Raw genomic sequence first — 18,924 nt, forward strand, 5'->3', positions numbered from 1 at the left:
TTGTTCGGGAGAGGTGGTAAACACAAAGTAATTTCCTAATGATCAGAAGAAGTGGTTTGGTTCATCACTATTCTTCATAAGGGAAGAAGCTATTTTCCAAAAAGGGGAGTACCGTTGGTTTTTATCTGCGGATCCTATTGTACGGGAGATGTTGTAAATGAAGGTGATCTCCTTTAAGCAGTTGATTCTCAAAGGGGAAAAGCAAGAGAGATATGCGCTTCTCAACAGGAAATGTGGTTGTACAAAAGAAGCTATTGATAATTACTTCAAGACTGAGAAGTATTATCTGGCAGAGATTTGAAGAACCAAGGAAATGAAGATGAAACTACTTGAAGATATGTTCAGTCTAGAGGAACATCAATTTCTTTTGGAATCTGGAAAATGTTAAATATAATCCAGAACTTTTCTGCTATTTACTTTGCATTTCTGTTTACATCTTTTTCTTATTTGTTAGTTGAGTTATCCTCTAGGTATTTGTTGTTATTGTCTAACGAACAAATAGGGGGAGAATGAAAGGCGCATGTCATAGCCTATTTGTTTATTCGAGGATTTAACTCAACTCAAATAAAAATGTAACAAGTAAATAGTGGATTTATCATCAAAGAGATCTCACAAAGTAACATCTGTCAAAGGATTCAGAAATAATGTTCATCTACAGACTTGAGGAATTACTTCGCTGGAAGAAGTTTAAGAAATTGATCAAGCCTCAGTGATATAAATCAAGATTGTGGATTTAATCAAGTGACAAAGATCTTGTCAGGGTATCAAATAATTACAGGGGTTTAATCTGAAGAAAATCAAGTTATCAAAGTCAAGACAGGAAGAAACGTAACGGAAGTTAGTCACTCATGAACCAGACAGTACATCGAGTGTCAACAATGAAGTGGTGGAATTGATTTATATTTTTCAGTGATTTTCAGAAGATTTTCAGAAGAATGATTGTTGTTCAAGAGTAGTATTAATTCTCTATTAATTAATTAAGTCATATAATTTAATTAAGAAAATAAATTATATCTGCAAAGATTAATTTATTTATTAATTGAATAAATTAATTAATTAATTCTGAATTAATATTATAAATTTTCAGAATTGATTTTGAATTTATATTCAATATTAATTCAGCATGACAATCAATTGAATTAGTATGACAATCAATTGTCATACCGAAAGTCATGCTAGTTCAAATGGATTGTCATACCGGAAGTTCTATTAGCTATGGAATTGTCTCACCGAAAGTCATGCTAGCTCAAGTGAGTGTCTCACCAATTGTCTTGCTAGTTCAATCATATTGTCTCACCGAAAGTTATGCCAATTCTCAGATTGTCTTGCCAGTTCAATTCAGTTATGTTGATTAAATTATAAAAGACAAGGAGCCGCAGATCATTCAATACATTGAATACACTTCAACTACTCAAGAACAAAAACAACAGAAGCCGCAGAAGTATTTCATCTCTCAACTGCAAATTCAAGATCATTAATTTCTAGCAATTAAAGTTAAATCTAAACCACTAGAAATCATTCTCTTGTTCTTGTGTAACTATCTAGCGGATCAAAATCCCTAGAACTTAATCTCAAATCGCTTTTAGCATTTGATCTTTTTATTGCAAAAATAGAAAAAGTTTATGTCAAATTTATTCTAGATTTGTGATAATTTATTTGAGATTAATCCCTTGTAAACGATAGCGTTGTTGTAACACCTTTCAAGTTTAATAATAGTTTTATTTAACTTGAACTTTGTTTCATTTTTTATTCCGCATTAAATTCAATTAAATGGTAGAGTTTGTATTCAACCCCCCCTTTACAAACATATTGGGACCTAACACCCGGTGATAGTAGTACGTTTTAAAAGGACTCAAGGTCCACTTACAAAACACTAAACACCTCAAACTTTTATTAAAACGATTTCCAAATATCGTATTCCCTCCAAATATCGTATTCCCTCAACTATACTTTATCGTTCGAATAATAAATAGCTATTTACTATTCATTTATTATGGGAGAAGTATTCTCCAGTGAATATTTATTTCAGACTCGATTAAATATTAAAGATTATTAAATTACTAAAACATAAATTAGTTGAGGGATATTATTTCAAATATTCTTTAAAAGTATAATTATTCGAGGTTTGATTATATCATAGAACCTGATTCAAAATACTTTCTGAATTTCGGAAAATCATTCGAATAAATTCATATCGTCGGAGAATATTATCTCGACTTATTTTAAATATTTTGATTATAGTTTCAAAAGAAACTCCCCCTTATATAACGAATATGTTGACAACAGTCAACTCACATCCTTAGTACTTCCTCCAAAAATTCTCGGAAGTCCATATATATACGTACAAATTAAAGTGTACATATCAACAAGAAATATGCTTGGGGAACAATATAAGTTCCAGATTTATGATGAGATTCTTACAAGGACAAGGAGGGGTAGACCCCAGTACTTCGTGGACTGGGGAGACTACCAATTTACTACCACATGAGAAGGTATCTTATACACTGATGAACATGTGGAGTATGCGTACCTGAGAGGGATGGGCGCAAAACCGTGTCTTGAGAGAGATAGACGCGAAGTGTGTACCTGAGAGGGACGGACACAGAAAAGGCCCGAATGCGGCCAGGGTGATAACCAATAATAAAAGGGAACCATCCATCTACATGTTGAGAAGGTTATTATTTCCGTAGTACGACTGATCATCATATACGGTGGCTCCGGTGAATGTCCTATTCTTCCAATTGGAATTGTAATGCAATACCGTAACCCAAGCCTAGGTGCTGGGTTTACCATTAAGGTATTCACAGGATAATAAAATCCACTAAAGAATTGTTTTCATGAGAAGGTGTGTAACACCAAGGAAAACTATTTTTGAATAAAACATAATTATTATATACGGTGTTTTACGTAAGTTTATCATTACAGTCATTTCCATATTGTACATTATTATGTTGGGCATTATAGCTCACACTTGTTTTCTTAAATTGACACAACACAACAGTGAATCAAGATGCCTACCATGAGACTCACAGTGTTAGGGCGAAAACACGCGCTAATATTCACGCAAGTATACGCGTTCGCAAGTAATATAGAATATTTTCTAGTTCGTTCCCTCAGAGACTCAGACTAAATTATTGTCTAATTAAACTCACTCACCAATGTATGATTACTTCTCAATGTTAAGATAATAACACTTAAAATTGTTGATTAAATATTAACTATAATTAACTACTTAATTAACCACTTAACTAACACTTCAATTTATCAATAATAAAACACTCATGAGATCACAACTTCATTATTACTTCCTTCTATAGCCATTGTTATTACCTTTAGCATGTGACAGTGATGATATTAATCGAATAACACGAAACTGATAAAAGCCAACTTTCATTGTACTAATACCATTCTACCAAGCATCCACAATTAAGATAGAAGTTGAATAGTCATCAATTATGTTGAGTTCCTATATGTCTACAGAAATTGACAACACAACGATTTAAGCTCAAGTTATTCCTTTTGATTACATAGGGCAAATAAAACTGTTAGAGTTACCCACTAATCATGCTCAACGTACATGAACCTATGCTAGCATGGCAAGTTCTAAATCTCAAGATCCACCGTCGCTTCACAAGAGATTAACACCCTATCTTATATGTTCGCGACGCACATAAGAAGAATACGCACAACCAATACTAGATATCATGCAATCATCACACACTAAAGTATTAAACAATTAACTAAAGAATTCCATAATAAATCCGTTACAACCCCATGATCACGATTAGCCCATAATAGAACTTATCGCCATCATGGGTTCATATGAAATCATGACAAACAAACACAAGAAAATAATAACTAAACTAATTATATTAAAACAGAGTACGTCACAAGAGTAAATAAGTCAAAGCAAGAAAACTAGCATCCAACGTTACAACGAAACAAGAATCACAAGAAAATATGCTTCCTCTTCGTTGCGGTGTGCTAAATCGGTCTTCTTCCTTATCTCCTTCGCTTCTTGCGTAAAACACAATCTAAAACATAATCCCCTTAATACTCTCCGTGAAAACGTCTCAAATCTACCTATATAATAGTCCCATAAAACTCAGATTACATAGAAGTTGGAAGCCAAACAGAAGTAGAAGTCTAAAATAATTTATCTTTTTCCCCGACCCTGCGCGGCCGCTCAGCATAGCTGCGCGGGCGCGCAGGTTGCTGCGCGGCCGCTCAGCATTGCTGCGCGGGCGCGCAGGCCTCTACTGGAAAAAATCCAGGTTTGCTCCGTTTCTTCGCCGTAATCTGCCCATTCCTTTCCTCTCGCAATGGTGAACACATGCCAAGGCTTATTCTTGATGATTCCTCCCCCGAAATGCAACTAATACCCTGAAATGCATAAATACTAGAAAAACGCATCAAATACACAGAATACTTGATTTCAAGACACCAATTTAAGCCATTTTAAGACGTTCTAAGTGGTATAAAACGCCACTTATCGCACCCCCAAACTTAAATCGATGCTTGTCCTCAAGCGTCACAGACTCAAAAATAAATAAAAATATGCATGAATGCAATCTATATGAAAATGCAACGATCCCCCTTACTACAATTAACCAACCAAATTGTCACATCTCAACGAATGCAGTTAGACAACTAAAGATCAATAAACTCATGCAAACGGACATACAGCCAGAAACGTGGTGTGTGCAAATGCTTAACAGATATGCTTCGGAACTAGACCAATTACTATGACTAGACTATCCTCAAGGCAATCCTACGATTATACAAAGAATAAAAATTCTAGGCACAAAGTGATATACAACACTACAAGAACTCTGGAGCTTACTACGGAATCGTGCTTTTTATTTACAACTCAAATGCTTATTTGACCGTGCAATGAGTGAGGTCCACAAAAGATTTATACAATGGTATCCATGTAACGAGTGTTAGGTTAGCGGATCCCAGACTCTAAAAGCCTTAGGTCACTAGGCACAAAGTCCCCTAAGAACTTAATAACTCGAATACCAAAGAGCCCACTCTTGATCAATTATGCAAATTTTTTTTTTTTTTTTAATAACTTCTGAGCAAGTGCGTTTTGCTCCATCTTGCTCAACCCTAGACTACTCGCAACATATGCGAGCCGGCTACTAGCCATTTGACGCCTAGCCACAACTAGCAACAACTTCCATATTTTTTTCTCCAAAATTTTTTTCTTTTTTCATGTCTTTATCACTAAGAACCTATAATCGAATTCTAAGCATAATAAGTAGATTGACCTTGAAAACAACCAAATCATAACAACAATCTAGCCCTTACGCATTCTTTAAGACTTAGTGGACTTACAATTGTTTCTAGCATGCATATCAACCTACACAACTTAATATCACTTTAATGCTATCACTACACTCGCATCAATATCACAATTCAGTCGATAACTTATTACAAAAGGGATCATGGTAAATGCATGAGCTACATGACATTCATAAAAAAAAACTAAATGGCATAAATTATGCAACTATATGAACTAAACTATCATGAATATGCAACTAAATGACATACACACAATATTCCTTAACTACCACCCCCAAACTAAAAATCTTCACTGTCCTCAGTGAAAGTAGTAGAAAGAAACACAGGGTATACCTACTCAGAGTCATCATCATCATCACCCTCAGTGGGTGGAGTATCAGGCGGTGGGTATGCAGAGTCCTCACCAAAAACTGGCCACTGGATATCAGCTCCAAGGCCTCGAAAAGCAGTCCCTAACGCAAGGGTGAGCTCCTGAGCAAACCTGCTCTGCGTCTCATACATGGCATCCATCCGCCGTGAAAGCCTCCTATACTGGGCATCACCCATCCCAGCACCCTCCTGAGCTCTCGAAGAACCAGCCTCACCACGCCCTGGCCTAGCCATAGTAGCACCTCGTGCTGGACGCCCTCCCGGAAGACGATAACCCAGCCCATGCTCCTCAGGCTCACCACCGGTCCACTCCTGCATCCCATTCAGAGTGCCAGAATCAATCGGAGCTGCTGGCAACTGCAACTGCTCATGAGCCGGCCAGTTCACTCCCACTGCTCGGCATAGCTTCGTAACCGTGGATGCATAAGGGATGTTCATATGCTTTGCTCCCCTTAAAAACTTCAGAATTCCTTGGTAGATAAACTCACCAAGGTCCACATAGTACTCATCATGCAGAATTCCCCACAACAACTGTGCTCTCTCAACTGTGACCTCGTGTGCATGTGAAGAAGGCAAAATATTAGCACATATAAATGCATTCCATGCACGGGCATACCTGTTCATGGCGATCGCCGGAAAGTGACGATACTCATTATTGCCTGGACTGCGGGTCCAAACTGTACCCGGTCGACAGAGAGTCGCACAAATCAAATCCAAGTCAAAATCCTCAGCAGTCTTTTCATTCCAGTTCTCCTCCTCGGGCTTCCTCTCTCGCTGTCCAATCACACGGCGAATCGCCGCAGGATGATAATCAACCGTCAGCCCACGGACTACAGAAAATCCATTCTTTTCAGCCTTCGCGTTCGCGTAGAACTCGCGAACAACGCTCATCGGTACTGCTTCGGGTGACTCACAAAAAGCTATCCACCCCTTCTCTGCAATCATGGGCAACAACTCACCATCCCTCCCTGATGGTAAAAACCCCCTCTCCTTCAGAATCGGCTTCCCCAACAGCCTAGTGTACTCCTCCTCCGCAGCTCTGTCAGTTAACCGAGGCCTTGCAGCAGTACCCCTCGATGAATCAGCAGTAGGAACTGTGCTGCTGCTGTCAATAGTGCGTGCTCTCTTGGGTGCCATTGATTCGTGAATAAAAGTGTGTAAGAACTGATTTTTGATGTTTGTGAGAGGGTTTAAGTGTAGGAAGTTTTGTGGGAGATATGTAGGATAGGTGTATGTATATATAGGGTGTGGATTAGATTAGGGTTTGGGAATTAAGGGATAAAATGATGGGGTAGTGGGAACAATTCGTGGGTTTATGGGCTAAAACTGTTTTTGTGTTTTTGTTTTTTTTTTTTTTTTTTCTGAACTGTAAAAAATTTTCTGGAACTCGACCCCTGCGCGGCCGCTCAGCATAGCTGCGCGGGCGCGCAGAGGGTCTCTGGAAAAAAAAAATTTCAGCCCCTGTTTTCTGATTTTTTTGTGTTTTTGGATAGGTTATTAACTTCTAAGGGTTCCTGTAACAACAATTCATGGGTTGCCTCCCACGCAGCGCTTCTTTTTCGTCATTAGCTTGACGTTCCGTACCTTTCTCAAGTAGTCAACAAAATGGCACTAACCACCTCTCGGTTTGCCATGTCCCCATAGTAGTGCTTCAACCGCTGACCGTTAACCTTGAATGCTTGGTCCGAATCATTCTCAAAAATTTCCACCGCTCCATGTGGAAACACAGTTTTGACAATAAAAGGTCCAGACCACCTTGATTTCAACTTCCCAGGAAAAAGTCGGAGCCGAGAGTTGAATAAAAGAACTTGTTGCCCTGGCACAAATAACTTAGGATGTAGCTTCCTATCGTGCCACCTCTTCACCTTTTCCTTATACATTTTGTTATTCTCGTACGCTTGAAGTCGAAATTCATCAAGTTCATTAAGCTAAAGCATTCTTTTCTTACCAGCTGCATCTAAATCCAGGTTCAATTTATTCAATGCCCAGTAGGCCTTATGCTCAAGCTCCGCCGGTAGATGACATCCCTTACCGTACACCAACTAAAACGGTGACATCCCAAGTGGAGTTTTGTATGCTGTTGTGTAAGCCCAAACAGCTTCATCGAGCTTTAAAGACCAATCCTTCCTTGACGTACAAACAACCTTCTCTAGAATACGCTTTATCTCTCTGTTAGACACTTCCGCTTGACCATTTGTTTGCGGATGATAGGCAGTAGCTACTCGATGATTCACATTATAACGCTGCATCATAGAAGTGAACTTACGGTTGCAAAAATGCGATCCTTCATCACTTATGATTACCCGAGGTGTTCCAAACCTTGTGAAAATTTGCTTATGAAGAAAATTTAGCACTGCCTTTGCATCATTTATCGGTAAAGCTTTAACTTCGACCCATTTTGAGACATAATCGACTGCCAGCAAGATGTACTAATTATTGCAAGAAGCGATAAAAGGCCCCATGAAATCGATTCCCCACACATCAAAGACCTCGACTTCAAGCATCACATTTAATGGCATCTCATCCTTCCTTGACAAATTTCCCACTCTTTGGCAATGATCACACCTTAAAACAAACTGATGAGCATCCTTGAACAAAGTAGGCCAGAAAAAACCTGCTTGCAGAATACGAGCTACCGTCTTCTCACCTCCATAGTGTCCACCATAAATCATGGAATGGCAGTCTCGTAATATCCCCTCCGTCTCACAGAACGGGATACATCTCCTGATGATCTGGTCAGCTCCCTGTCTAAACAAATATGGTTCATCCCACATATACCACTTCACCTCATGCAGAAACTTCTTCTTTTGAGCGGATGTCAAATTAAGAGGCACTATATTGCTGACGAGATAGTTTACAATATCTGCAAACCATGGTTCTTCCTTCTGAATTGCAAACAACTGCTCATCCGGAAAAGATTCATTGATTAACGTCCTATCTTGTGAAGTAGAATCGGGATTCTCCAACCTAGAGAGATGGTCAGCTACTTGATTCTCAGTACCTTTTCTATCTTTGATCTCTAACTCAAATTCCTGAAGTAAAAGCACCCAACGAATGAGTCTCGGCTTCGAATCCTTCTTAGAAACCAGATAGCGAATAGCTGCATGATCAGTGAATACTGTTACTTTCGTACCAAGCAGATAAGATCGAAATTTCTCAAAGCCAAAGACTATAGCCAAAAGCTCCTTCTCAGTAGTGGTGTAGTTCAATTGGGCACCATTTAAAGTCTTACTCGCATAGTAGACCACATGGAAGAGATTTTTCTTGCGCTGTCCCAAAACTGCACCTACCGCATAATCATTCGCATCACACATCATCTCAAACGGTTCTGTCCAATCTGGTGCTGTAATAACTGGTGCAGTGATCAAACTCTTCTTGAGAGTCTCGAATGCTGCCAAACATTCATCATCAAATTTGAACGACACATCTTACTCAAGCAAATTGCACAACGGCTTAGATATCTTTGAAAAGTCCTTGATGAATCGCCGATAAAAACCCGCATGACCAAGAAAACTACGGATTCCTTTCACAGAATTAGGTGGGGGAAGATTTTCAATGACTCCCACCTTGGTCTTGTCCACCTCCAGACCCTTGCTAGAGACCTTATGCCCAAGGATAATGCCTTCACGCACCATAAAATGACATTTCTCCCAATTAAGCACCAAATTAGTTTCCACGCATCTTTTGAGTACGGCGCGCAGATTATTCAAACATTCATCATATGAGTGTCCAAAGACGGAGAAGTCATTCATGAACACTTCGACGTTATTTCCAATCATGTCAGAGAATATAGCCATCATACATCTCTGAAAAGTGGCCGGGGCGCCACATAACCCAAACGAAACTCTGCAAAAAGCAAATGTGCCAAATGGATAAGTGAAGGTAGTCTTTTCCTGATCCTCTGGTGCAATACAAATCTGATTATACCCGGAATAACCATCCAGAAGACAAAAATACTCATGACCCGCCAATCTGTCAAGCATTTGATCAATAAATGGAAGGGGGAAGTGATCCTTCCTTGTGGCTTTGTTCAATTTTCTATAATCCATGCATACTCTCCATCCTGTAACTGTTCGAGTAGGGATGAGCTCATTCTTTTCATTTGCGACCACAGTGATACCTCCCTTCTTAGGTACACATTGTACGGGGCTCACCCACGAGCTGTCAGAAATAGGATAAATGATGCCTGCATCTAGCCATTTCAGAATTTCTTTCTTCACCACCTCCTTCATGATGGGATTCAGTCTTCGCTGTTGTTCCACAGTTGGCTTACTACCTTCCTCTAGCAGAATTTTATGCATACAATATGAAGGACTTATCCCCTTGATGTCTGCTATGGTCCATCCTATAGCCGATTTGAATTCTCTCAAAATCCTTAAGAGCTTGTCTTCCTCACTACCTGAAAGGTCAGATGAAATAATAACAGGTAACGTAGATGAATCACCTAAAAAAGCATACCTCAAGTGTTCAGGTAATGGTTTGAGCTCCAAGGTAGGTGCTTCCTCTATTGATGGTTTGAGCTTCCCTTCAGCATTCTTAAGGTCAGAAGTACCAAGAGATTCAAATGGTATGTCCAGCTTTCACTTCCATGGAGAAGCGTTCAGATATTGTAATTGCTCGTTGCTATCTTCATCATCACTGTCAAAATCCCCCACTAAGGCCTTTTCCAATGCATCAGACATTAGCATGTGATCGAGTTCCGAAGTAACCGCAGTATCAATCACATCCACTTTTAAGCACTCCTCATCTTCTGTAGGGAATTTCATTACCTTGAATACATTGAAGGTCACATCCTGATCTTGGACCCGCATAGTAAGTTCACCTTTTTGCACATCTATCAAGGTATGGCCAGTAGCCAAGAAAGGCCTTCCCAAGATTATGGGAATCTTCTTATCTTCCTCAAAATCCAGAATAACAAAATCTGCTGGAAAGAAGAGCTTATCCACCTTGACGAGCACATCCTCAACTATGCCCCTTGGGTAAGTAATGGAACGGTCAGCCAATTGTAGCTACATGTATGTGGGTTTTGGATCAGGCAGATCCAGCTTTTTAAAGATCGACAACGGCATCAGATTAATGCTTGCTCCCAAATCACAAAGGCACTTGTCAAAAGTTAGATTGCCAATGGTGCAAGGAATGGTGAAGCTTCCTGGATCTTTCAGTTTTGGTGGTAACTTTTGCTGCAGAACAGCGCTGTATTCTTCCGTGAGAGCAACGGTTTCAAGGTCATCTAGTTTCACCTTCTTGCAAGAATAGTCTTCATAAACTTCGCATAACTAGGCATTTGTTCCAGAGCCTCAGCGAAAGGTATATTGATGTGAAGTTTCTTGAACACCTCCAGAAACTTCCCGAACTGTCTATCCAGCTTTTGTTGCTGCAATCTCTTAGGAAAAGGTGGTGGAGGATAGAGTTATTTCTCCCCTGTATTAGCCTCAGGCAGAGTGTGTTCAACAGTAGTCTTCCTTGGTTCCGCCGCTTTCTCCTTTTGCTTAGATTCTTCATCTCTAACTTCAGCTTCGACTTCCTTTGCCTTTTCAGCATCAGCCACTTTTCCAGACCTTAAGGTAATAGCCTTGACTTGCTCTTTAGCTTCCTTCCTGCCTGGTACTTCCGTGTCACTGGGAAGAGTGCCAGGTTGACGATTGAGCACTGCATTGGCTAATTGACCGATTTGATTTTCCAAGGTCTTGATAGAAACCGCCTGACTCTTGCACAACAACTTAAGTTCCTCAAAATCAGCACTAGTGGGTGCAGCTGTACTTCCCTATTGAGGATATGATTGCCTTGTAGCATACTGCTGTGGTTGCTGGAATCCAGGTGGGTTAAACTGTTTACTCACTCCTTGCTGATATGGTGGCTGAATAGCATTCTGATTATTCCCCCAACTGAAATTTGGATGATTTCTGTTATTAGGATGATAGGTTGCTGGCACAGGCTGTTGTTGTCGCTGATAATTATTCACATACTGAACAGATTTGTTGACAAGAGAACACTGATCCGTAGCATGAGAACCTGCACAAAGCTCACAAACCATAGCTATTTGATTAACTCCATACGTAGCCAGAGAATCAACCTTCATTGATAGCGCTTGGAGCTGGACTGCAATAGCGGTGGCTGCATCAACTTCCAGAATAACTGCTACCTTGCCTGACGTCATCCTCTCAGTTGGGTTTTGATGCTCATTTGCAGCCATCGTCTTTATAAGATTATACGCCTCAGTATAGCTTTTAGCCCATAAGGCTCCTCCAGCTGCTGCATCGAGCATGGGTCGAGATTGGGCCCCCAAACCATTATAGAAACCAGTGATCACCATCCAATCCGGCATTCCATGATGTGGACATTTTCTCAACATTTCCTTGTAGCGTTCCCAAGCCTCGCACATAGATTCTGTAGGTTGCTGCGCAAACTGAGTAAGAGCACTCCTCATAGCAGCAGTCTTTGCCATTGGATAAAACTTCACCAGAAACTTTTGCGCAAGATCTTGCCACGTAGTGATGGACCCAGCTGGTTCAGAATGTAACCAGTCTTTAGCCTTATCCCTCAGTGAGAATGGGAAAAGCCTCAACTTGATAGCCTCATCAGTCACGCCATTATACTTAAAAGTGCTGCAGATCTCGACAAAATTCCTTATGTGCATGTTGGGGTCTTCAGTTGCCGCTCCTCCAAAAGAAACAGAATTCTGCACCATCTGAATAGTGCCCGGCTTGATTTCAAAGGTGTTAGCTTGAATAGCCGGATGAAGGATGCTTGACTGAATGTCATCAATTTTAGGCCGAGAAAAATCCATAAGAGCTGGATCAGCTTGAACAATACGATCTCCCATGTTTACTGGTTCTTTCTGCTCAGTTCCTGAATCCGAATCCTCAAAATCTAACTTCTCCGGAATATCAAGAACTTCGTCTGTCTCCTCAGCTGTATCTAAAGTCCTCTTGCGAGCACGAGAACGAGTTTGCATAAACGCTTGCTAAAGTACCTGAAACACAACCGAAAAGAGTAAGTAACTACTACGTCCTAATCACTGAGTCCTAATGACCAATGATGGTAAGTACATAAACTAAACAAATACGCCGAGTCCCCGGCAGCGGCGCCAAAAACTTGGTAGGGCGAAAACACGTGCTAATATTCACGCAAGTATACGCGTTCGCAAGTAATATAAAATATTTTCTAGTTCGTTCCCTCAGAGACTCAGACTAAATTATTGTCTAATTAAACTCACTCACCAATGTATGATTACTTCTCAATGTTAAGATAATAACACTTAAAATTGTTGATTAAATATTAACTATAATTAACTACTTAATTAACCACTTAACTAACACTTCAATTTATCAATAATAAAACACTCATGAGATCACAACTTCATTATTACTTCCTTCTATAGCCATTGCTATTACCTTTAGCATGTGACAGTGATGATATTAATCGAATAACACGAAACTGATAAAAGCCAACTTTCATTGTACTAATACCATTCTACCAAGCATCCACAATTAAGATAGAAGTTGAATAGTCATCAATTATGTTGAGTTCCTATATGTCTACAGAAATTGACAACACAACGATTTAAGCTCAAGTTATTCCTTTTGATTACATAGGGCAAATAAAGCTGTTAGAGTTACCCACTAATCATGCTCAACGTTCATGAACCTATGCTAGCATGGCAAGTTCTAAATCTCAAGATCCACCGTCGCTTCACGAGAGATTAACACCCTATCTTATATGTTCGCGACGCACATAAGACGAATACGCACAACCAATACTAGATATCATGCAATCATCACACACTAAAGTATTAAACCATTAACTAAAGAATTCCATAATAAATCCGTTGCAACCCCATGATCACGATTAGCCCATAATAGAACTTATCGCCATCATGGGTTCATATGAAATTATGACAAACAAACACAAGAAAATAATAACTAAACTAATTATATTAAAACAGAGTACGTCACAAGAGTAAATAAGTCAAAGCAAGAAAACTAGCATCCAACGTTACAACGAAACAAGAATCACAAGAAAATATGCTTCCTCTTCGTTGCGGTGTGCTAAATCGGTCTTCTTCCTTATCTCCTTCGCTTCTTGCGTAAAACACAATCTAAAACATAATCCCCTTAATACTCTCCGTGAAAACGTCTCAAATCTACCTATATAATAGTCCCATAAAACTCAGATTATATAGAAGTTGGAAGCTAAACAGAAGTAGAAGTCTAAAATAATTTATCTTTTTCCCCGACCCTGCGCGGCCGCTCAGCATAGCTGCGCGGGCGCGCAGGTTGCTGCGTGGCCGCTCAGCATTGCTGCGCGGGCGTGCAGGCCTCTACTGGAAAAAATCCAGGTTTGCTCCGTTTCTTCACCGTAATCTGCCCATTCCTTTCCTCTCGCAATGGTGAACACATGCCAAGGCTTATTCTTGATGATTCCTCCCCCGAAATGCAACTAATACCCTGAAATGCATAAACACTAGAAAAACGCATCAAATACACAAAATACTTGATTTCAAGACACCAATTTAAGCCATTTTAAGACGTTCTAAGTGGTATAAAACGCCACTTATCACACAGCCAGGAAACGGGTAGGAAATGGCCAGCTGTTCCGTAGATTGTTTGGTGCGGTACCACAGGTAGTCCGAATAAGCTGGATTGGTTTTCAGTTGTTTTTAGTTCGGATTATTTATAAGTATGACTTATGTAAGGTAATAAATAAGAAACGTATATTTGACCGACGGACTAGCCTTACTTAAAGGTTATTCCTCGGTAAGACTTAATTACTTTTGGGTTGTAATATCACCTTGTGGGTTGAATTACTCTAGTAATGAATGGTTCATTTCTAAGACAATAACCTCTAAGTGTGTGTGTGTGTGTGATAAGTGTGGGGTCGTAAAGTGTGAGTATTTATAGATTATGATGCGAGGTATATGGTTTATAGTGATTGAGATGGCGTGGCCTCCGAGATCCCTGACCCCGGATTTTGGGGCGTCACAAACTCTTAGTTATTTCAAGATCACCAATTAACATAAAGCTTAAACTAACATCTTCATGATCAGGACTGAAAGATAACTGAGGATTGTTGAGAAAAACTTTCAGAACCGCAGCTCCCTTTTCCATCTTCATTTCTTGACCAGTGTAAGTTATGTACAAAGGAACATACTCACCATTATATTTTTCTTCTTTGATCATGAATCTTCTTCTAATACTCTCAAATATCATAGAAGACCAGCTTCTGTTGACTTTGTCCTCAACTCTGAGAAGATAGTGAATATATTTCAACTCTGTCACAGACTTCAATAAGAGTTGCTGCAATGTAAAGCTTTTCACCTTACCATCTCTCAAGAAGTATAGAATCTCCTCTCTGACATCATTATCATTTATCTTTCTATATACAATCTTCACAACTTTAACTTTCTTAAGATGTGAAGGAGTAATCCTCTCTCCAAGACTGACAATCAGAGTATCTGCGTCAAGCAAGTTAGATCTCAGAGTTTCCATTTCAGAATGACCAATACCTCCTCTAGTATGAGTTCTGATAAGCTTTAGCTTTTCATTATGTTCCACCCAAGAAGGTTTCATGATAGACTTATCAATCTCCTCTTATTCTGAAATAGAATCCCTAAGTCCTGCTGACACAAATTCAATATGCTTGAATCCTCTAGGATAACTGAATGAATAGATATCTTTCCATATTTTATCCTTCTTGTTGAGAGGAGCATTCCCCGTAGATAAATCACGAATCTTCCCTTTTAATTTCTGCCATAGCTCTCTCCTTGAATTCAGAATTCTTTGCACATAGATATTACATGCTTGATCAGCTCTCCTTCTGTCAGTTCTTTCTTGTTCATCACCATCTGAATCATGAGAAATAACTATTATATTAAGAACTGATTCATCCAATACTTTTATCACCTTCTCATCAGTATCAAAGTCAGCTTTCAGATTCACAGCATCAGGATCTGCCTTTTTCTTAGGATTTGTGTCTGCTTCAAGAGACACATTTGCGTTAATTACATCAACTTGAGAAAAGTTAGCGGTTGACTTCTTCTTTATGGGGACAATCAATTCTTCAGTATCCTCATCTTCTTCTTTTACATCATTTTCTTATAAAGGAACAAAACCTTCTCTGAATAGAACATTCAGAAATGCAGAATCAATTGCAGAACCTCGACTTGAATTAGAGATACTTCCTCTTCCTCTTCTTCCTCTTCTTCCTCTGGCTCTTATAGTTCTTCCACCTCTTTTTCCTCTTCCTTTAGAGGTGTTTGCTTCAACTTCAATTTGAGCCAATAACTCCTTCTGTTGCATAACTGCTTTTTCAGTTGTTAAATCAGTAAATTCTTCAGTTATCAACCCAAGAGCACTTTCGGAATTCTTTTGCTCAAACCTCTTTTCCTTGTAATACAGAACAATCTCTTCACCTATTTCCTTGTGTCTGTAAGGAAAGAATAATCCTTTAGCATCTGCTAAGTTAGAGATTGTAACATCACCAGTTTCAAGAGCATCAGCATTAGTCTTGTTCTTAACTCCATGAGCACCAGTAGACTTTCCTTGTCCAGAACCAGATCTTCTAGAATATTGAGGTTGTTGAGCAACAGGAGCAATTTGAACATTAGCAACTGGATTCTTATCACCATCATCATCAGTATTTTTATCTTTCAACTGAATAGAGTCAGGTGTACATTTTGTGACAGCTATCTTCTCCCCCTTTTTGGCATCAGGATTTGAAAGAAGAGAAAACATAGCATCTAATTTATCAACCATTGAAGACACTTTATCTTCCAAGGAAGAAAATCGAGTATCCATGCTTTATTGAGATTGAACCACAGCTCTAACAGCTTTCTTCACACTTATGAGTTTAGCTGAAGTAAGTGGATTAACCATAAAAAGCATCAATTTTGTTCAGTAAAGTAGTATGAGATGTCTTCATAGCAGCAAGTTCAGGGAGAATTCCTTTCACAGAGATGGTAGAAGCCTTGAGATGCAATTTGAGGTCAGGGTTTTGAAGTCCATCATATGTCCTGTGAACATGTTACATACCAACAGCTGAGAAGATAGAAGTATGTGCATCTCTCCATGTAAAATCCTATTCAGCCTTTCAAAAATGCTCAACATCAGCATTGTAATAAGAGGGATCGGCATTGAAATGTGAAGAAGAACCAACATTGGACTTCTTAGATGCATCAATAGCAGTCTTTAGCTGAGCTATGTCAGGATCATCAGAATCACTGTCTTCATCAGAATCAGAGCAAGACAGACCCTCAGAAGAATTTACAGAGCTTGGTAGAATTGCTTTGCCTTTAAGAGTATCCTTAGCAATAATTATTTATTTCTGATGAGATCCTGAAATAGAAAACAATGTAATACCAAAATCTCTCATTTATTTTCAAGTGGTCTCATCACTTCTCACACAATATATTACTTTGAATAGTAATATGTTTCTCACATAAGAAGGTTTATAAGCAAAGAAAAACTTATAAAAAAAATTTCTCAAGACTACCTCTCATTTTGCCAGCACAGGGGACTGCCACTCAGACTTTTGATTTTCTCACATAGTATTTTAACACAGTCTCACAGCAAGGCACAATCACATATTTTGTAGAGAAATAAGAGAGGGCTGAGAGGAGTAGTATGCTTGTCATATAAATAGAGGTAACCTCAAATAAGAGACTATTTATAATCATAAAAACATTGAGAACAACAGAGGAAAATAAGCAGTACCTGAAGGTGAGTCCTCAAGTGGTAGTGATGACAGTGGAGGAACAAACAATGCATCAGGATGCTTTGACAGACTAGCTAGCAGTAATGAATCATCAGTAGGAGTTGCTTGAGCTGAAAGTTAGTCAGCATCAGGATTTGTTGTAGGATAAGGATTTGATTTGTCAGGAGAATGCACTAGACCAGCATCAGTACTTTGAACTGATGGTTCTTGTGGGGCCGGAGGAATTTGAGCTACTTCAACAATCATTGGTGAAGATTCTTGTGTACTCTCCTCAAACATAAGATCATTAATAACTGCATCCACCTTTGACAATACATCCTGATGAGCCTTTTTTGCTTGCAACAGTTATTCAGAATCAGCAAGAAGATCACCCTGAGCAAAATCAATAATTATTTGTGCAACCTCTTTTTCTTCATCTTCCCTTTGAGAAGATGATTCTTGTGGGAATAGATGTTCCTCAGTTGCTAAGTCCCTTTGAGACTTAGGTTCTTGTGGACTGACATCCATAGCAGAGGACTGAGTCTTTTTCTTCTTTCTGATGTACCTAACCACATCTTCAACTTTTCTTTTCTGCATACTCTTGGTAGTGTGCTTGGGCTCAGCAGTTTCTTTGTTCACTGGAACCATTTTGATCAGAGCACTAGCATCAGTAGTTGGCTCTCTAGTTCCAGTTGTGTCAACAGAGTCATCAGGAATTGTTACTATTGATCTCTTTTTCTTCATTCTTGGCCCAATGGTGATCTGATCATCAGAGTTAGAATCATCTTGCATGATCAGCCTTCTTTTTCGAACTGGAAAGCATTCTTCTTTCTTCTCACTCTCACTCAGTGAGGCTTGTTGAGCTCTCTATTTAGATTTAACAGATTTCTTAACCAGCCTTTTCTTTAGTACAACTGATGTCTTTTGAGAGACATCAGAGGAGGCTAATTTAGGAACTGGAGTGGAGTTCTATTTGGTAGAAGAAATGCTTGGGTTAGAAACAAGATGGGTAGTGTCTTGTTCCACAGTATCAGGAATTGTAACAGAGGTGCCAACATCAGGATTTACAGGCACTTATGAATGAGTAGGTCTATTTCTCAATAGAAATTGCCTGACCTCCTGAGGTAGGAAGGGAAGTCCTGAAAACTTATTCTTTTCATCTCTTTTGATATGATTTGTAATAGCCTTCTCAGAAATTTGAAATACAGGAAGCAATTCATCATTATCAAATTCAACATTAGGGCATAGAAAATTAAAAATCAGTTGAAGAAATCTAGTATACCCTATTACACCTGATGCATCTGTTCTCCTAGAAATTATGAAATGAAGAATTGTGTTACCATAGTCAAAATTACCAGAATGGAGAAGAGAATACCCAATTTTCAGAGAAGTGGAGGGAAGAGCATCAAAATTTGTTGTCTTATTCAACAAACATCTGCTGATGCAATCAAGGAAGAAATTTCATTCTCTCTTTAGCTTTTTTCTTGTCAATTTCCCAATTGTTGTGATGTCACCTTTGTAGTTCAGAGTTCTGAGCATATCAAACAGCTGCTCAGT

At 39.1% G+C, this 18,924-nt stretch overlaps 1 non-coding gene across 1 annotated transcript; it reads left to right on the forward strand.

Moving 5' to 3' along the window:
* The first annotated feature begins 11,999 nt into the window (after nt 1–11,999).
* Nucleotides 12,000–12,106, forward strand: LOC141709568 (small nucleolar RNA R71). The gene has a single exon (XR_012570136.1). It is a non-coding gene; the product is annotated as a small nucleolar RNA R71 (small nucleolar RNA).
* The last annotated feature ends 6,818 nt before the right edge of the window (nt 12,107–18,924 follow it).

This window comes from Apium graveolens, chromosome 2, assembly GCF_009905375.1.
Source record: "Apium graveolens cultivar Ventura chromosome 2, ASM990537v1, whole genome shotgun sequence".
In the NCBI taxonomy this organism is placed as follows: domain Eukaryota; kingdom Viridiplantae; phylum Streptophyta; class Magnoliopsida; order Apiales; family Apiaceae; genus Apium; species Apium graveolens.